At 39.5% G+C, this 21,854-nt stretch overlaps 1 protein-coding gene across 1 annotated transcript in view; it reads left to right on the top strand.

The window, feature by feature from the left end:
• The window catches only part of LOC105472068 (ankyrin repeat domain-containing protein 30B-like), a 539,363-nt gene that overhangs the window by 299,644 nt on the left and 217,865 nt on the right, over positions 1-21,854 (top strand). The gene's annotated exons all lie outside the window — the stretch shown is intronic.

Below are 21,854 nucleotides of genomic sequence, written 5' to 3'. Positions count from 1 at the left end.
ACTCCTGATCTCAAATGATCCGCCAGCCTCGGCTTCCCAAAGTGCTAGGATTACAGGTGTGAGCCACCAACCCCGGCCTAAACACAAATATTTCTTTTTGTTTGTTTGTTTGTTTTTGTTTTGAGGCAGAATTTCGCTCTTGTTCCCCAGGCTGTAGTGCAATAGCGCAATTTTGGCGCACCGCATCCTCGGCCTCCAGGGTTCAAGTGTTTCTCCTGCCTCACCCTCCCGAGTAGCTGGCATTACAGGCATGCACCACCAAGTCCAGCAAATTTTTGTATTTTTAGTAGAGACAAGGTTTCTCCGTGTTGATCAAGCTGGTGTCAATCTCCCCACCTCTGGTGATCCTCTGACTCTGCCTCCCAAAGTGCTGGGATTACAGCCATGAGACACTGTGCCTGGGCTAAACACAAATATTTCTAATGATATCTTTAAGAATCTTATAAGTAGAGCCATTTCAGAAGGCAACAAGTGTGACTTGTTAATCCATACATCATTAATAGCTTTTGCTCTTCCCTCCCTACTTTGTTTGAATTACTTATTTGTTAGAAATCCTCGAGAAATATATGGACTTCTTTACAACAACTTTAAAATTATAACTGTATACAGCATATAGGCTCTAATACACTTTCAGAGTTAAAACATGGTTTGTTGTATCTTTCATTGACTCATGGTCACTATTTAAACAACGCAAGTCATTTAGACACATTTGTTAAAAAACAAAATACTCAGTATCTGTCTTTTGCAATCTTCACAGACGTAAAGAAATTCTAGCAGATGTCAGTACCAAACTTCTTCAAGAAAATGAGTGGAGCAGATCTTTATTTACTTCTCATACTACAAGGCCACTCCTAGAGTCACCATGCAATGGAAATCTTAATGATAATTTAGATCTCAACAGAATACATATCCCAAGAGAAACCTTAATGATTCCTACTTCAAGCTCATTGTCTTCAAATATCAGAATGGAGAACGACTTGTCAAAAGTTAGGTATAGTATTGTTTTTTCTTTGGTTTTCAGACTTCTGATATAGTTCTCTCTATATTTTTGGCAAGATATTGAGTTGTCTAACTGACTCATGCATTTTAAATAAAGGTCCTAATTATCTGTGTTTCTAAGGAAAGGAAACAAATCTTACAGCTTTTTTTTTTTTTAAGTCCCTGGGGTTTTAATTGTCAAAAGATATTCATTTTTTAACTTTACTCAACAAATGTAACTATACCAGCACATTTTAAATTTCTGTAAAAATTGCATTTAAGTTAGATTGTGGAAATATACTGATATTGCCTAACAACCAAAGTTATACTTGGAGATGCTTTGGCTTACTTTCTTTTTTTTTTTTTTAAGTTCTAGGGTACATGTGCACAACGTGCAGGTTTGTTACATATGCATACATGTGCCTTGTTGGTGTACTACACCCATTAACTCATCATTTACATTGAGTATATCTCCTAATGCTATCCCTCCCCCCACCCCCTACCCCGCAACAGTCCCAGTGTGTGATGTTCCCCTTCCTGTGTCCAAGTGTTCTCATTGTTCAATTCCCACCTATAAGTGAGAACATGCGGTGTTTGATTTTTTTGTCCTTGTCATAGTTTGCTGAGAATGACGGTTTCCAGCTGCATCCAAGTCCCTAACAAAGGACATGAACTCATTCTTTTTTCTTACATGATTACATCCTTAATTGCTGTTGTACTTACAGCATTTCAATTCAATTGTTGCAAAATGTGCCTGTTGCTGTGCAATTGTACAGTGGTTTTTAAATACTTAAAGCAATATTTGAATTCTTAAAGTGAAGTTCACTTATGTCTATCTTACCATCACTCAAATGATTTATGGCTGAGATGGCAATGATATCAGGAGTAGTTAAATAGCAAATGTGACCAAACAGAATACATTCTGTTCTTTCTACTCAGAATTCCATGTAAAACTGCACAGGGTTCCCAGCTCCCTAGGACATGACACTTTCAAACTTTCAAGGTTCAACTGAACAAGAACTTTTCAATCCAACTGTTAGGGTAGCCAGTTAGCCAGACATTAACAGGCAGGAGGAAAGGTAGCTATGTAGGAAGAAACACCACAGAACGACTCTTAAGATGCTCAGTAATTACTCATTCTATGGTTGAACTGTCAGAATGTGTTAACTACAATCTGATAAAGAAGGAGAAAGGCAAAAGGGGAATTCTTAAGAGCTGTGTGGGCACAATGAGTACAAATTTGAGTGCTATACTACCTTCCTGGGGTGGAGGTAATGAGCAATGCCATCATTGGGTAGAATTTGTCTTGATCACTGGGTTCTGCATATGCACATTAACCAAGAGTAAGAGAGGGTCTGCCAGCCTGGGTGTGAACTGGGCAAGAACAAAGGCAGGAACCTAAAGAAGAAAGTGAGAGAAAAGATCAAATGCAGAATGTATTGAGGCTGTTCCCAGCCAAGTCAGCGCACTCTTCTCTTAAAGCATACTGTTACTTGCACAATAAATGTTTTGCTGGATTTACTAACTGGTGTTTTGGTTGAATTCTTTCTTGCAAAAAGACAAGAACTGAGGACACTTTCTGGAACTCCAGGCTTGTCCATACCTTTTGGTGCTGTGACTTGCATCTTGTCATGAGGTAGGGACTGTGCTCGACACTGTCTCCTCTCACATGTCTGCTCCTATGCAGCATAGACTGTGAGAATGCTGAGCATGCTGAGCAATCTCCCTAGCATCTCCACTTTGTGTGTTCAACTAGAGCACTTTCACCTAATGCCCAACAGAGCTCCCCAAGCACAGAATGCTTTTTTCTTGACAGAGAACCTAAGGTTTCTGATTACTTCCATATTCTCACAACTGACCTCTGGGGTCTCACCACCCTGTCTTTCTTCACAGTTGCTCCTGCTGCCCATGCCATCATGGCATCTCTCTTGCTAGCCAATGCCACCTTCTTTGCCCTGTCTGTTCCCAGGTAGGTCCCAGTAGAATGGCTTTTTGCCTGCTCTGTCACCACCTCCTCTGCACTATTTCCACCTCCAGATGGAATGTAGGTAAATTTTGGGTGCTATGGTCTAGGTTTAGGGGTCTCCTTGGATGTACCTAGTACCCAATTTTCTCTCCATGTTCTTACCACTGAATTCTCAGGGATTTACCTATCAACTTCCCTCTTGTCTCTAGCCCTCCCCGCTGTCCTTGACATGCTTTGCCTGTATGCAGAGGATTATCACTGAAGGCTACAAAATTATAATTGGGCAGAGTCATCTATAATTAGATGCAAGACCTATGGACCTAGGAGGTCCACAGACCAAATGAGGGGAAGAGGTCACTGCTCGGTTGGGAGCATGTAGTAAGGGTGCACGAAATCTGAAGCTCTTCACAGACTAGGGATACCTGGTCTAGTGTGGGAAAGGGATGGAAAGGATGCTCTCTCCCTTTCACAATGGATGAGAATGGACAGAGAGCGAGGATGCTCACACTCCACTAGCATTTTCTTCTCTCTGTTTTTCAGACGTGCATTCAGCACTCCATACTGTAGGACTCTCCCCTTGGATGCATTCTCAACAGTTAGGACAAGTCTGATTCCCAGACATTAAAGAAAACTATATTAGTTTTCCTTTGTAATGCTTCATAGCCTCAATACAAACTATATGACTAGGAAGACTGGCCAGAAAATGGTAGCCTTAACTTTAACACCATCTTGCAGTTGGACCTACTTTGCAGGGGACAGGGAAAATGGTCAGAGGTGCCCTATGTCCAGGCCATTAAGGCTCTAAAAGAAGACCAGGATCTCTGCTAAAAATGCAGATGGGACTCTGCCATCTTGGCTCTCATGAGCCCCTCAGCAGATAATTCTCCCATAAATGTCTTAGGAAATTTCCCAGCAGAGCATCCTCAGCTTCCTTTAATCCTCCCACTGAGGATCCAAAGCCACCAGCTCCTTGTTCTCACCAGAGGAATAGGAATGGGCACTGGGACACAAGGCCCTGGAAGCTGGTATCAACTGGGAGAAGTTCTACATCTGCCTTAAAATGTTCAATGGGCAGTTAGCTATGCTTTGCATGACTATTGCCACTTTCTCAAGAAACAGCTTTCAATAATGTGCAAACGGCTCTTTTGGGAAAAAAATATTTCCAAGACTATAGAACAAGTTTGTAGGGCCCGTGCCCTTTGCACATTAAACATTTTGCACATTAAACAAGGAACCAAACCTCCTTTTCTTTTCCAGCCAGTCCAGTGGAAGGTCACTTATCCTGGGGAGGACTGGCCGTTTGACTTTACCTGACTTCTTGCCTGTCAAGGATTAAATATCTTCTGGTCTTTGTAGACATATTTACAGGTTGAATATAAACGTACTCCATGTGAATGGAAAAAGCAATGTGTGTAGTATAGGCCCTCCTTAAGAAGGTCATCGCTGGTTTGGCATCCACAGGTCACTGCAAAGTGATCATAGTACATCCTTCACTTCACAGGTTACTCAACTTGTTTCCCAGGCCTTGGGAATCAGTTACTTTCTAAATTCCTCCTGGCACCCACAACACTGTGGAATGGTTGACAGAATTAACAAATCTCTCAAGCAAACCTTGGAAAAATTATTCCAAAAAACTTCAAACCATGACCAAAACAATTACGTATTGCTCTACTAAGGATGAGAAACATACCCATCTCTAATTTACAACTCAGTTCTTTTGAGTTATTATGTGGAAGACCCTTTCTTCACTTTCCTATTGGATACTGACCTTACCAATTCTAATTATGTTAATTCCCTCTCCCAGTTTCTGCTGGTGGCTCAAAAACGAGGCCAAAATATATTTTCACACCCTGAAAACTCTGACCAAATTTTAAACCCACCCGTACTCAAGTTCTCATCAAGATTTGGAAGGATGGAACTCCAGACTCTCAACTGAGTCTTATTTGGAGAGGTCCTTACACTGTTTTACTCTCCACTCCTATAGCAGTTATGGTGCCAGGGATCACCAAGTGGATCCACTATTCCAAGGTAAAGCTATATGATGCGTCTCGGGCAGAGGAAGTCCTAGAGGTGCCATTGGAAACCTGGACCACTTGTCTCCTCCAGGGTCTCAAACTCCTCTTCAAGCAAAGCCAAAAGAATAAACATAGGTAAATTAGTAATGCTTTGGCCTGTTATACCATGAGTCATAATACTCCTTGCAGGTTTACTAATATGTCTTTGCTACTATGAACCAAAATCCCCTCCAAGAAAAGGTCTGTTCTGTACTACCTGAATTTAAATCTCAAAGCCATAATCTGGGCGGCATTCTCTCTAATACTCACTGAGTTAACAGCTTCTGTTTCCATAATCAAGAGACATCTTGATTTGGCTTTAATCTGTTCTCTTTGGGATCATGCAACTCAGTGCTCTATGCTCACTAATGCTTCTACCTAAAATCACCCTCATAGGCCCCAGCAGCCCACAACCACAACAAAAATCTCTACAAGCAGCTCAACAACTACTAAAGTTCACCAAATCTTCCTGTGCCTCATCCTATTGGCTATACATGAATTCTTTCCACCCAGGGCAGGAACAGGCTCCCCAGCCATGATACAAGAGTAGGCAACTATTCAAGCCCAATTTAGATTCACCTATCATTGGGAGCTCTGCATACAAAACATTCCAAGAGATGTCATACGGTACCTAATACAAGTTAAAGTGGACATTCAAGCCTTGTCTAAGCCCACTTGCACTATTTTAGGCCCCTTGTACTCCCCCATTACCCTCATCAGCCAGGCATCCCTAGGCATCACTACTACCTGAGATTCTGGAACTTTTGTGGGTTCTCTTAACTTTGAACACTTCAACACAACCATCACCATTGTTAGTATCTCTCATACTTTTTTTCTCTACAAACTAAAATCTCCAAATACTAAGTAAGGTTCTCTACCCAACCAAACCAGCATTGGGTCATGCAAAAAGTTTCAAATCTTTAACTCCCTTTGGGAGGTTCTTCTCCTTACCGTTACTGGACACATGATCCTCTGGGAAAGAAGAACCATCCTTCTATTCAAATTAGTCACCCATGTCTGGCTCCCCTGGCAGCTGAATCTTTAGTGACAGAATATCACGTCTCAGGTAGCCAACAGGTATATTGGTCAATGTTTGGAATTGACCTTGCCTCCTTCAGTGTCCGTCCTTGTCTACCTATAACAGAACTTTATTTTCTATGTGGGACACAGGCCCACCTCTGTCTCCCTGCAAACTGGACTGGAAGTTGCTCTCTGGCTTATCTCACTGCTAACATCACCATTGCTGCCAGTGATGCTTCTCTGCCTTTTCCCTTATTTATTACCTCACACTGGGCCCACCAAACAATACAATTAATTCCCTTTCTCATCAGACTTGGCATCACCACAGATGCCATGATAGGAATGGCCAGCATTGGCACAGATTCCTCAATCTACCACAGCCTGTCTCTAGAATTGACTCAAGAGATAGGAACCACTGCTTGAACTGTAACAGAGTTACAGTGGCAAGTCAATTCTCTTGCAGCTCTAGTTCTCAAAAGTGGCTGAGGTCTTGACATGCTGATTGTAATTTAGGAAAAATTAGTCTACGCTTGGAGAAAAGTGTTAATCTGGGTTAAGAAACCAGGGCAGACCCAGGAGCACATTAGAGATCTCATAAACCAGGCCTCTCGTCTTTGGGAAAGGACTACTGAGGGTTGGCTCTCCTGATTCTGACTCTTACGGTTCATCCCCTTCCTAGGACCCCTGGCCTCTACCTTCCTTCTTCTCCTTTCTGGGCCTTGCTTCTTGAACCTGCTAACTAGGTTTATCAACCTCTTTCCTACCCTTGAGGACAATCAAATCCTTGCACGTCTCCACTGGACACTGTGGTTCAAACCTTTAGAGATACAGCAACAATCTCTGAAACCTTGTCACCATGACAGCAAGGAAGGCAGGGACCCTGAAGACCCCCGATACCCCTTTTTAGCAGAAAGTATCTACAGAATGCCCCCCATCTCATTTCCCAAAAGATGTCTGGGTCCCAACTCCTTGAGGGATAAATGTAAGAGGAGGCAGTTGGTCAGATATGAGCAGGCAGGAGGGGAGGTATCCATGTGGGAAGGAACAGCCCAGAACACCTCTTCAGATGACCAGTACTCACTCTATGGTCAAACTCAAAATGTGGTTAACTAGATCCTGATAAGGAAGGAAAAAGGCAAAAGTAGAATTCCTGAGAGCTGCGCTGGTGCAATGAGTACAAATTTGACTGCTATATGAGCTTTCTGGGTGGCAGTAATGAGCAATGTCACTATTGGGTAAGATTTATATTGATCTCTAGGTCCAGTACACATGCATTACGAACAGTAAAAGAGAAGCAAGACCAGTCAGGCATGGTGGCTCACGCCTGTAATTCCAGCACTTTGGGGGCTGAGGTGGGTGGATCACCTGAGGTCAGGAGTTCAAAACCAGCCTGGCCAACATGGTGAAGCCTGGTTTCTACTAAAATAGAAAAAATTAGCCAGGTGTGGTGGTGCATGCCTGTAATCCCAACTACTTGGGAGACTGAAGCAGGAGACTTGCTTGAACCTAGGAGGCGGAGTTTGCAATGAGCTGAGATTGTGCCACTGCACACCAGCCTGGGCAACAAGAGTGAAACCCCATCTCAAAAATTTAATTAATTAATTAAGGAGAAGAAGACCACAGAAGACCACAATGCAGAATGTCCTGGGGCTGTTTCCAGCAGGGTCAGTGCACTCCTGTCTTGAAGTTCACTTTTACTTCCCCCAATAAAACTTTTGCCTGCTTTACTAATTGGTCTTTTTGGTGAATTCTTTCTCTAAGAAGACAACCAGGAACACTCTGGATCACCGAGATCCATAGTATCAACATGTGATTTCCCTCATGGTAGGAGTCCATTTCTGGGGATCCCAAAATGAATCCAATAATGACAAGGTGTATCAATTATAGAGCTGATAAAGAAAAAATAGTGCAACTATGCTTGATTAATTTTAAGAAATTTTCCTAAGGTTTGACCATTTTTCAACTAAGGGAAAATTACAAAAGCCAGGTGCAGTGGGACACAAATGAAGTCCCAGCTACTCCAGATGCTGATGCAGGAAGATCACTTGAGCCCAGGACTTCAAGGTTGTAGCATAAAATGCTGGTGCCTGTGAATAGCCACTGCACTCTAGTACTACAGCCTGGGCAACACAGTGTGACCCTGTCTCTTGAAAAGATTACAAAAATTATAACATACTTGTTTCAACAAAAATAAATAGGCAAATTGTAACTAGTTTTTTGTGTCTTATTTTTATTAGAAAATTCAGTCAGTGCACTTTGGCTTATCATTTGGATGGTGTTTTTGTGATCTCCTTAATGCACAGAAAGGTAATAATAAACCCATGATAAATGAAACCATGAAAAAGGCAGTGCATTTAATAAAATACCTTTCCAGAGCAAAATCTTAGGTGTATTTCTTTAGTGCCAGTGTCTTGGATGATGGGCCCCTAGAAGTTGTCAACATCTCTTCTCGATTGGAGAAAGTGTTAAGCCCCAAAGTAGCTGGAGCAGTATATTTTCACCTTTTGTCAAGAAGGCAGGAACTTGATTACTTTGAGTGCTATTCAACAGTTTCTGATTTAATTAAAAATGCAACACAAGCCAACTATATTGCTGCTAACTCCTCGCTAGATATCTTCTGCTACTGTCAAAGGAATTGTGGTCTCACTGGACAATCAATTAACTGGGGAGTCTTGAATCTTGGATGACAGCTGAAAAAACATTATCCACCAGAGGAATACCAATTCTTCAAATACCCCATATCCATCAGTATCTTGAATCATGCTTGATTCTGAAGAATTCTCAACAAGTCATGTCAATGGGGCTCTCTGGCCTTGGATTTGAAATGTTGATGTTCATTTTATAGAAAGGAGACTGTTCTGCTGTAATTATTTTATTGAGAAACACAACTTTTGAGCCGTTGGAAAAAAATACAAGTTGCTGGAAAATCAGAATGAAGAATACAGAATTATCAGACTACAATGTAATATCAAATTTGATTTCAAGAAATTACAGAAAATCTTTCCTCAAGTTTAATCTCACAGAATTTATTTCTACAAAGAATTCCAAGATAAATTCAGTTTTCTGGAAGATTTTTACATGGCTTTTACTCATTCTTCATATCGAATATCAACAGATGAGTACATCAATTATTTGGCTAGTGAATTCATGAGTGCAAAACTCAGAGACATTCCAATATTACATTGCTTACATCATTAGGCATACGCTCAATGCCAGCTCTGGCAATTGAAAATAAGCTCTTTTGTGATCTAAAGGCTTAAATTCCTCCAACCAAACTGCTTGATTCAGATGCATCTCTGCAAATTTTAAAATTGTTTCTGGAAGAACATGTAAATGAGACTTAAGAGAGAAAAGGGCTTGAAACTGGGACGTGGAGGTTGCGGTGAGCGCAGATTGCGCCATTGCACTCCAGCCTGGGGGACAAGAGCGAAACTCTGTCTCAAAAAAAAAAAAAAAAAAAAAGGGGGAGAGAGAGAAAAAGGAAAGGAATGGCCACAAACCAGCTGAAATTAAAAAAAATGAACTACGCAGAATGCCAAATCAGAATGAAAACAGAGGTACAAGATTATAAACAGAATGCAATCAAACTTGTCTTGAGCTCACCTAAAGTTTTCTTTCCTGATAATTTTAGGCAACTTTGATTAACATTAAATTGACATTCTAAACTACCAATTCATTTGAGTTTATATATGTTAGTAAACATTCACTATATTAATTTTATTGTCCAAGGCTAAATCTAAAAAGTTTAAGTATAATTTAAAAATTAGTCTTCATTGATCGAAAAATAAAGTTTGTTAAATTTAGTACTTTCCCAATTAAATTGATCATTGTTAGTTCTTTATTTGAGAAATCTGCAAAACTCCACTGAAAATTAATTAGTAGTAGAAATTATTCCTAAATATCAAAAAATGAATAATTTAGTCAATTGATTTCACAAAGAAATAAAGGAAATTTGCTTAATTAGCAGAGAGTATCATTCCTACTATTTTTGTTGTACTTGGATTAGTGTTCTGAGACAGATACAGTGGCAAGTAATTGCATAATTAAAGTAAATATGTATATATTTTAATTAAATGACAATAAAAATAGGTTATGCAATGTCCTTAAGAACATTGTGGGCTAATTCTAATGTTATTTACTACTATGCTACACCACACCCAACATCACTTAAATGCTCTGTCTGGGATAGGTGCTATATTACATTTTAGCAAACTTCACAAGACCCTTATGGGATGATATGCTTCTGTGTTGTAAGTTTGTGTGCCTGTACTAGCCTTGAATTTTCTGGGGGTATACTGACCCAGTATTACTCCAGACACCCAAGAATCTGTCTAGACTTCACAGTAGAACTGATATTAATCTTGACCATAGGTGACAGTGTTGTGGCATTTATTTGGAAATTATTTTTCCTTGATTTTTCTTTGCCTTTTAATTGTTTCATGCATTTTTTTAATGTACAGAACATTTTAAAATTCTTATCTAGATAAACTGTTTAGTCTTCATTTTAAACTCCTGCCTCTGAGATGTTACTTAGGTTTCTCCTACCCATAATATCATACACATATTTGCAATATTTTTCTTGTACTGGTTTTTGACTCACTTTGTTTTTCAACTTTTTTAGAATAACAAAAGTGATATCAATTAATTGTGAAAATACTGAAGTGGCATATAAGTTTCCGAAGTGCATATATGTATTTATTTATTTATTTTTTAACCGATAGATAGGGGGAATGCTGTGTCCTATTTTAATGTACATGTTAAATCTTTCAATACATGAACATGGCATGTCTTTCCATTTATCTGTGTCCTCAGTTCCTTTCATCAATGTTTTAGAGTTTGCAGTGTAGAGGTCTTTCACTTCCTTGGTTAAATGTACTCCTAGGTATTTAACTTCTTTTTAACTACTATAAATGGGATTGCTTACTTGCTTGGTTATTTTTTTTTTTTTTTTTTGATATCTTGTTGTTAGTGTATGAAAATGCTACTGATTTTTGCATTTTGACTTTGTATCTTTCAACTTTACTGAATTTGTGTATTAGTTCTAACAGGTTTGGGGTGGTATTTCAATTATTTAATGATGAAATCAAGGTCCAGAAAGGTGAAAAACTTGTCTAAAATGCTGTGGCTAGAGCTCCAGGTTAAATCCCATGCTTCAATCTCAACTAGTAGTGTAATACTTTCTGATTTCTAAGTGTATCAAATGTATCACTAGTATGCGTGGTGATTTTAGGTAATAATTGTCCTTTCTTTTCATATGCATTAGAAAAAAATATAATGAACAAACCAAGTCTGGAATTTCATAATTATTCTTGTTTAGGAATTTTTTTTTTAAAGTGAATTGCTGGCCAGGTGTGGTGGCTCGTACCTGTAATTCCAGCACTTTGCGAGGCTAAGGCAGGCGGCTCATTTGCGGTCAGGAGTTTGAGACCAGCCTGGCCAACACCGTGAAACCCCGTCTCTACTAAAAATACAAAAATTAGCCAGGCATGGTGGTGGGTGCCTGTAATCCCAGCTATTTAGGAGGCTGAGGCAGGAGAATCGCTTGAATCTTGGAGGTGGAGATTGCAGCGAGCCAAGATCGTACCACTGCACTCCAGCCTGGGCAACGGCGTGAGACTCAGTCTAAAAAACAAGAAAAAAAGTGAATTGCTTTAAATCATAAATAATAAATTCAGATGTATTGTAGACATGATTACAGTCATGGAGGTGGCCCCTATGTGCTTGAGATTTAGGTAACTCTTCCCTACCTTCTATGACAGATGCCATTCCTCTCATTTATAACAATGTTAAGATTTCACCAATTTCACCCTGTGCAATGTATTAATACAAGGAAAAAGTAAGTAAAAGTTCATTAATGAATATTTCCCTGAACAGCATTTTTGTTTCTTTCTTACTTTTAAATATTACTTTTCCATTTCCTCCAACACCGGTGTAACTGAACAGTATTCATTGTATACCAAAAGTATGTCTCTTAATCCAGCATTATGACTTATTACAAACAGAAATGAGATAATTGGTGTACTTAATCCTTTGTAAAAGCTTAGAGGCCATCTTAAAATGCTTCGCAGAAATTGGAAATACAGTATTTTGAGTAGGATTTTTAAATGTTTACTGTGGAATTAGAGCACAAATCTCTTCAAGAAGAGAACTGTGAACATTAAAGACTCTTATTGTCCAGTGTGGATGAAAATGGAAATGTAATTCACAATTTGTTGTGGACAAAGAGCCTGGCAGAGAGAATGTGTCCATGGTCTTAAAGTGTATTACACAGCTACCTTACTAGCATTTTTTTCACTGTGCTGACAAGAAAGGGAAGGAAGAATATTCGCAACCCAAGTTGCTAAACTAAGAGCTTTAATTAATGAGACTCCAGAAAGGGCCCTAGCAAGATAAAAATGTGATTGCAGTGTGCTCTCTGACCTCAATTGCAGGTTCCCTGACTTCTCTTTCATGTTCTCAGACCCTCAGTGTAAGGATATAAGGGCTCTCTGAGATGGCAAGTTGTTTTGCTAAAAAGTCTCTTTACACATCTGGAATGTAACTCTGAAACCTAACCCAGGCTTATGTTAACACTGTGGCTTATAAACCATGCTTAGACTGCATGGAGTCATAAACATGTTGAATGTAGGAAACACTGTCAGTTTATAAATTGGGTCTGCTATTAAGTTCTGAGGTCATTAGTTTGTTTTTTTTGGGGGGGTTGTTTTGTTTTTTTTTGTTGTTCTTTCTTTTTTATTTCTCCCAACTCTATGTGCTTTGGAAACCTGAGGGTGGGTAAGAAAACAGTGTAGCCTGGTTTCTTTCCATGTTTGCTTCCAGCAAGATGCCTCTGGCCTTTTCTTGTCCAAAATCAACATAAAGCTGCTTCTCCCATATCACCACCGTGACTACCACACAAAGCCAAGATGTCCCCATTTTTAACTTTGTTACTTCACAGACTTACTACTAAATTCCTGGGTGATGGGGGAGGTGGGAAACACGAGGCCCAGAATCATGCCTCTCTGTGTGATAATGGGCAAGTTACTTTACCTCGCTGAGATGTTTATAGGTCTGTGAAAGGAATGATCTGCACCATTTGCTCATTAGATTCCCCCTTTTCATCTAAGCCATGATAATACCCCAAATAAGATGATAGGATTTTATACAGGCTTGCCTGCATATTGGCATTTTGATCAATGACAGACAGCACATATGACACTGGTTCCATAGGATTAGAACACCACATTTTTACTGTATCTTTTCCATGTTTGGCTATTTTTGTTTGTTTGTTTTGTTTTTTTGAGACGGAATCTTGCTCTGTTGCCCGGGCTGGAGTGAAGTGGCATAATCTCTGCTCGCTGCAAGCTCTGCCTCCCAGGAATGATAATGAACAAGTGAAAGTGAAATCAGTTTCCCTTCTTTGTTCAATAAACATGGTTAGAGCACCTGTGTGCAAAGTAGTGGGACAGGGGCTGAGGGGAACGGTAAAGCCGTTTAAGCTGTGACCCTGAGCTGAAAAAGCAATCTAGCAGCGCCATCAGACTCTGCACACTACACAGCACAGTGTCCCAGGGGCCAGGTGGAGGGAAGGATCACTTCTGGCTGCAGCATCAGGGAAGGCACTCTGCAATCAAACTGTCTATCAAATTGTATCTTCCACTACTTTCATTGGGTTTATCTTGCTGCTTTTCTCTGGCTTATCTTGGATTGTTTATTTTTCTTCTTTCTTATTTTCTAATACATGTGTTTTGGACGGTACACTATTCCCTGAGAGCTAATCTGGCTACTGTCTGGGGCGCAGTATTATAGGACTGTTTCTCATGTGATTCTGATGGGTAGATGGAGTAAAAAGCACTGGTATGGCTTCAGATCAAATGTTTTGAAGATAGACCAGATTGAAATCCTAGCGTGGCTACCCACCAGCTGTGACCTGGACAAATCACTCAGTATCTCTCCAAATCAGTTTTCTCATCTGAAAAACAGGAACGGCAGTAGCTATCTCACTGAGTGTTGAGATCATTTATAGGATAATACATACAAAGTGCTCAGGAAGGAGCCTCGTCCACACTCATGATAAACACCTGCTTATATCGTCATTCAAATTCAACTGCCTAAAACGAAGTGCAAAAAAAAAGACCCAATGGAAGTGAATGGCTTGCTACAGTCTCATCTGTATATAAATAAGTCTCATTTGGATGACTTTGATTTATAACGAACTTTAAAAACAATATATGTAAGAACAGATTAAAGGAGAAAGATCATATGAATATCTTCATAAATGCAGAAGTGGCATTTGATAAATTCCAATATCCGTTCTTTCTCCACCCCCTCAGAGATGGGGGTCTCACTCTGTCACCTACAGTGGAGTGTACAGCTACAATTATGGTTCACTGCAGCCTCTAACTCCTGGCTAAACTTATCCTCCCACTTCAGCCTCCCAAGTAGCTGGGATCGTCACAGGCATGCACCACCATGCCTGGCTAGTTTCTTTGTTTGTTTGTTTGTTTTTGTAGAGACAGTGTCTTGTTTTGTTGCCCAGGCTGGTCTTGAACTCCTGGCTTCAACCGATTCTCCCGCCTCAGCCTCCCAAAGTGCTGGGATTACAGGTGTGGGCCACCTCTGTCCACATCCAACATCCATTTTTAATAAAAGTTCTCAGCAAAGTTAGAAATACAGTGGAACTTCCTAATTTTGATAGAGGAGATCTACAAAACTCTAGAATAAACACGATGCAAAATGTTGAAAGTTCTCCTTTGAGGTCAAGAACAGGGCACACTTCTAGTCAGCACTGGTGGAAGTTCTAGCCAGTAGAATAAGGGAAGAAACATAAATAAAAGGCATTCACAATTGAAAGAAAGAAAACTGTATTTCTGGACAGTTTTACACCTGAAAAACTGAAAATAATCTACAAACTATTAGAATTAATAAATTTATTTAGCAAGGTTGCTGGGTATAAGGTCAATATGAAAAATTGACTGTATTCATAAAAACTACCATCAAACAATTAGAAATTGAAAAAAAGTGAACCGAGATCATGCCACTGAACTCCAGCCTGCGTGACAGAACTAGATGCCATATCGGGGAAAAAAACAAAAAAAAAAAGTTGGTGCAGTGACTCAGGCCTGTAATTCCAGCACTTTGGGCGACTGACACAGACGAATCGCTTGAGCCCAGGAGTTTGACACCAACCTAGGCAACATAGCAAGACCCCATCTTTTTAAAAAAGTCATTTATAATAGCATCTCAAGGTAGAAGTAACTGGAAATTAATCTAACAACAATGTGTAAAACCTCTTAAAATTATAGATATATTAAAGGAGATCTAAATAAATGGAGACAGACCATTTCATTGTTCAGAAGACTAAATAATAGAATTATGTGATGCTTTCTAGACCTTAAGGGAAACAAAATAATGACAATATGTCAATGTTCAACAGCTTTATTTTTCATTTTTGTAGCATGGGACAATGCATAGAACATGCAAAGGTGTAGGAAAAGGCAATTCTGTTGCACAAGATAAGAGGACAAGATTTATCAGATAGCAATGATTGTAAAGCTGCTGCTATTAAGACAGTGTTTTGTTAGCCCAAGGATAAACAGGCCGATGGAACAGAACAGTGTTGAGAAACAGATCTATATATGTAAGTAAAGACAGGGCACATCAATGAAGACTGAATGTCTCAATAAATAGTTCTGGGATAATTGGGCATCCAGATGGAAAAGGGAAAGTTGGAAACCTCTCTCTTACAAAAAATAAGCTCTAGGTAGATTGAAAACTTAAATATGAAAGAAAAAAATTCTAAAACTGTTAGAAGATACTGTAAAATAATATAACTTTAATACAAATAAATGAATAAAATTGACTACCTTCATAAAGTTCTGTTTATCAAAAGGCCCAACAGAGTAAAAAGACCATGAGAGGATATTTGCAAAACATCTAAATGACAAAGTACTGAAGATCAGAAAAAACAAGGAGTGCCTATAAAAAGGTAATAAAAGGACAGACGGCCCATTAGAAAGCTGGTGAGATTGTGGGGAAATGGGCACTATTGTATTCTTTGCTTAGAAGCATAAATTAGTCCCACAGTTTTGAAGGCAATATGGTGATATGTATCATAATTAAAAGTTCATTCTTTTTTTTTTTTTTTTTTTTTTTAGATAGAGTCTTGCTCTGTCGCTCAGGCTAAAGTGCAGTGCTGCAATCTCGGCTCACTGCAACCTCCGCCTCCCAGATTCAAACGATTCTTTTGCCTCAGCCTCCTGAGTAGCTGGGATTACAGGTGCCTGCTACCACGCCCAGCTAATTTTTTTTTTTTTTTTTGTATTTTTAGTGGAGATAGGGTTTCACCATGTTGGCCAGGCTGGTCTCAAATTCCTGACCTCAGGTGATCCACCAGCCTCAGCCTCCCAAAGTGCTGGAATTATAGGCGTGAGCCCCCACACCTAGCCAAAATATTCATTCTTTAATCTTCAAATTCCAGATCTTGGAATTTTTTTCTAAGGGAACAAATACCAAAGTGGGACAAATACATGAAATTCGTGTTCATTGCTGTATTGCTTATAATGGTAAAAAAGTAGAGACTTAAAAGTCCCTCAGAAGGGGGGTTTCTTAAATACATTAAAGCACATCTATGTAATAGAATTCTATGCACTAATATTAATGGATGGGTAAGTTTATACGTATAGACAAATAGACATATGTTCGTCCAGTGCAGTGGCACACCTGTAGTCCCAGCTACTTGGGAGGCTGAGGCAAGAGGATCACTTGAGCATGGGTGCTCAAGGCCAGCCTGGGCAACATAGTAAGACCCATCTCTTAAAAAAAATAAAATAAAATTTAAAATAGGCATATATGACAATGGAAACCAATTATAGAAGAGATTATATCTATATGTATGTATATATATATATATATAATTGGATTATAGGCATGAGTCACCACTCCTAGCAACTTTCAATTTTATAAGCTGAGTTTTTAACATTATTAACTTAAACATGTTTGTTTTGAAATGGGCAAAACAACAAAAATTAAATGTTATAATATAAATGTGAATACTTAAATGTCTTTCTAATGAAATGATGACTAACTGTAGAAAAGAAAATGCAGGAATGTATACATCCTTGCAAAGAGTGTGAAACTGATGCAGGCAGTGTAGAAAGTCTTGCTTAGGGGCAATGAACAAAAGAACATACCTGGGTAAAAGAAATGTGAGGTTACTCATAACAAAACTAATATTTATATTGCACAATGTAAAACATTATTTTATACTTAGGATCACATTCGATCTTTACAAATCCCTGTGAAACAGCTATTATTATCAGATCCAGTTTATGCATTATAAAAACAAGACTCATATGGGTTAGCTAACTAGGCTATGGTCTCTCCACCAAGCTCTACTTCTCTGATTGAGAAGATAGTAATATCTAGAGCTTCAGCGTTCTTTCTACTGCCCTACGCTACCGCCCAGTGCAGATATAAGAACAAAACCTTCTAGTAACCTGCTATTGAGTGTTTAGACCTTCAGCAACTTTAATCATCCAAAACATAGCGATGAGACCAAAAAGAGGAAAACAGTTTACAAAAGCCCATATTTATTACATCATGAAAGAGCCAGGTCTGTGAAATGTTGCCTAGAATTTGTGTACTAAACTCAGCAAAATGAATTAACTCAGTGACTTCATTTTCTCCCAAATTACAATAAATGGAAGATTTAAAAGATGAGAAAAATAAACACAGAAAACTTCAGTTAACAGGGTAGAGGATGACCTATTGAAAGATTGGGAGTCCATGTGTGGGAGGTAAAGGCAGGTCCTATGAGTGTTAGGCAGGCCTAGGCACGTGTTCTTTTTGTTGTTTAATTCTAAATTTATGACAAATGAAGAACAGGGCCTTGACCTGGTCTGGATCAACTTGTTATGGAGCCCATGCAAAATGAAAATGATTCATAAACAAAACTGATTCATCCCCAGCAGCAGCAGAGATGACCATGAACAATTAGCCACTTGAGAATCCTCAACTATCCTTGGGGAATGTCATTAATTACATTTTATTAAAGGGCAGGGATACCCAAGCTGACCTATGGGTTACAAAGGCAAACTAGAATTTCTTTATGGGTTTTGTTAATGTGGAATATAAATTCAGAAATAACTAGAGTTTGAGGGTGTCTTAAATCCAAAAAATAAAAATAAAAACCCAGCCAGCAGCAATTTGCTGAATTCCTGAGTGCTTAGGACTCTCCATTTCTAGTCTAGCAAATATCTTCCAGTTGCAATTTTAAACTTTTTTTCCCAGATCTTTCAAGAAACCTCTAATAGTATCAAGTTCAGCACACAAAGCTAGCTTTCTGTAAGCAATCAGTCTCATCTACCCACCTTTACTTTAGACAGGCTCCTAAAGACAACCTTAGAATAAAAATAACTTTTCTTTTATTATTAAAAGTCTGTTGTCTAGCCAGGTGTGGTGGCTCATACCTGTAATCCCAGCACTTTGTGAGGCTGACGCTAGAAAACTGCTTAAAACCAAGAGTTCTAGACTAGCCTGTACAATGTAGTGAGAACACCATGTCTACAAAAAGGAAAAAAAAAAAAGTAGCTGGGCATGGTGTCACACACCTGTGGTCCCAGCTACTTGGGAGGCTGAGGTGTGAGGATCATATGAGCCCAAGAGGTTGAGGCTGCAGTGAATGCAGTGAACCATGGTCATGTACTACCCTTCAGCGTTGGTGATAAGAGCAAGACAGATGTTTCAATAATTTAAAAAAAAAAAAAAAAAAAAAGGCTGTCCTCTGCCTCAAAGGGACTTTGCTGTTATATTAAAACTATTGAAATATGTATAAACCAGGTGTGGTGGCTCACATTTGTAATCCCAGCACTTTTAAGAGGCTGAGGCAGGAGGATTGCTTGAGACCAGCCTAAGCAAGTTTGAGACCAGCCTAAGCAAGCTAGTGAGACCCCGTCTCTACAAAAAATATGAAAACTAGCCAGCTGAGGCTGGGTGTGCCTGTATTCCCAGCAATTCAGGAGGCTGAGACAAGAGAATCCCTTGAACCCAGGAATTTAAGAGGTTACAGTGAGCTGATTACGAACTGCACTCCAACCTGGGAACCAGAGGGAGAAACTGTTTCAAAAGAAAAAAAAAAAAGAAGAAGAAAAGAAAAGAAGAATATATGTATAAATGCGTGTTTTAAATTGGAACAATTACTACAGCATCAAAATGCACATTTCATGAGATGTGAAAATTTCTTCTTAAGCATCCATTTCTGGTTTTGCAGCAAAGGCATTATTATACTTCTATAACTTGTTGTCTTATATAGTCAGATAGAATCAAGCAAAGTTGGCAGAGCCTAGGCGTCTGCCTAAAAGAAATGGTCTCTCACATTTTCGTGTATATATTAACTCTTCCCGAGTTCCAGTGGCACTATTTCTGGAGTCCTTTTTGAGGCACATAATCCTAAAGCAGGTGTCACTTGTTATTCTATTGCAAAGCATCTTGCTCTTTTTCTTCACAGTACTTTTCAAAATATTTAATATACATTTATTTCTTATAAAAGTTGTTTACCTCACTGGACTTTAAGATCTGTGAGGTTAATCCCATGTCTGTTTTATTTTCTACCTTATTGCCCCTGTTCCCCAGGCACAGAGCAATGTGTACCTGACATATATTTGGCTCTCGATACACATTTGTCCTATTTGTGAGTGTGGTTGTTCAACTTATCTCACTCTGTGTGTAGGTGTGTACTTTCTTGTCATTTCAGGGACACTTAGGAATTTCCTTATTTTGCCTCAATTTCAGCTATGCATTAAAACTATTTTATAAAAACATGTTTTATTGATTTTTTTTTTTTTTTTTTGAGACAGAGTTTCACTCTGTTGCCCAGGCTGGAGTGCAGTGGTATGATCTCGGCTCACTGCAGCCTCTGCCTCCTGGCTTCAAACCATTCTCCTGCCTCAGCCTCCCAAGTAGCTGGGATTACAGGCAACTACCACCATTCTCAGCTAATTTTTGTATTTTTGGTAGAGACAGGGTTTCACCATGTTGGCCAGGCTGATACTGAACTACTTGGGAGGTTGAGGTGGGAGGATTCAGCTACCTTGGCCTCCCAAAGTGCTGGGATTACAGGGGTGAGCCGCTGCACCTGGGCTTAACATGCTTAAGTGTTTTATATCAGAAGGCATTTTTCTGGTCCTCTATTTCAGGAGTTGGCAAACTTCTGTAAAGGGCCAGATAATATTCTCAAGCTTTGCTGGCCATGCGATTTCTGTCCCAACTACTCAACTAATTGACATTTCTTGTCAACATCAGCATCACTGGAATTCTAATTTGTTATTATGATTTAAGTAGCAGGAAATCATCCAGCTGTCAAGACACAAAAGACCTTCAATGTCAGGCTCTAAAAGATAAAGCTCTAGAGTGTCAGGCTGTAAAAGATAAAGCTCAAACTCCCTCACATATTTGAGTATGAATTTAAAGCTAGTATTTGCTGAGCATTTACCGTGGTTCAGGCACTATTCTAAGTGCCTTTCCTATGTTAACTCCTTTACATCTCACAACGGTACCAAAGACAATGACCACTATCATCTCCATTTGGAAACTGAGGCTCAGCTACATAAAGTTACACCACCCAGTGGTGGATAAAGGGCACCATCTCTGTCTCTCTGACTCCAGAAACCATGTTCCACTCAGGATGCTAACCCCCTAACACCCATTCTTCTATCTCTTGATGAGTTCTGAATTATCACTCAGGTATTCGCCCTTCTCCAGTAGCCTCCTTGCCTCAGAAACACATACTCTCACCCCAGCTTCAGAGAAAAGCTGATTGATCTCCATGCACTCTTATCCTCTAGACAGTGATTGGCTTACGTCTGAGGTTTCTCAACAAATTAGTACATGGCATAACCTCAGGTCACAGGGGCTGGCCAGAAATGGACAGGTAACCTTAACTAGGCTGATGTGATGGGAGGGAAATTTGCTGAGGGTTTTTAGAAAACAAGTTTCATCAATCTTGGGAGAAAATCTTGGAGAGGGCCAGCCTCTCTTCATCCAAAGATTGCCATATATGCGTGTAAAGCTTGAAGCTACAGAAACATCTTACTCATCATGAGGATAAAACCAGAACAAAGTGGCAGAGTTGAGAGACTCAAAGACCAAGGCAGCCAGAGCCCTAGTTGAATCACAGCTGCTCACCACTCTAGTGCTGGATTTTTTGCATTGTATAATCAATACACCACCTTTGTGTTTTAGACCAGTTTCAACTGAGTTTTCATTCAATGGAATGTAACCTGACTGTAGTTATTTGAAATCTTTCAAGATCTGGCCTCAGCATACCTTTCTAGTCCTTATTTTTACTTGTCTAGGGCTAAATAAATTACCCAGAGTTTCCCAAACACATCACACCATTCATGGATTTGCAAGCGTGATTCCTTCTGCCTTCATTGTCCTTTGCTCTTCTCTCCCTGGAGAATTCAGGTTTGGTTGCAATCATGTTTTAAACGTCTGTCTTCACCACTTGATGCGGCTATATCATTTTTGTCTTTACACTCTCTGCACTTCTCATGCACTTAAGACATAATAAGCGCTCCAATAAGTGTCTATAAGATTAATAAAAAGGGTGGGCAACATGGAAACCTGAATCATAATATAAACTTTCTCTACAAGATACTTAGCCTGGTGCAGTGGCTCATGCCTATGATCCCAGCACTTTGGGAGGCTGAGGCTGGTGGATCATGAGGTCAGGAGTTCAGGACCAGCCTGGCCAAGATGGTGAAACCCTGTCTCTACTAAAAATAAAACAATTAGCGGGGTGTGGTGGCGGGCGCCTATAATCCCAGCTACTTGGGAGGCTGAGTAGAAAATTGCTT

This window comes from Macaca nemestrina, chromosome 9, assembly GCF_043159975.1.
Source record: "Macaca nemestrina isolate mMacNem1 chromosome 9, mMacNem.hap1, whole genome shotgun sequence".
In the NCBI taxonomy this organism is placed as follows: domain Eukaryota; kingdom Metazoa; phylum Chordata; class Mammalia; order Primates; family Cercopithecidae; genus Macaca; species Macaca nemestrina.
This window is presented reverse-complemented; position numbering and strand designations above follow the sequence as displayed.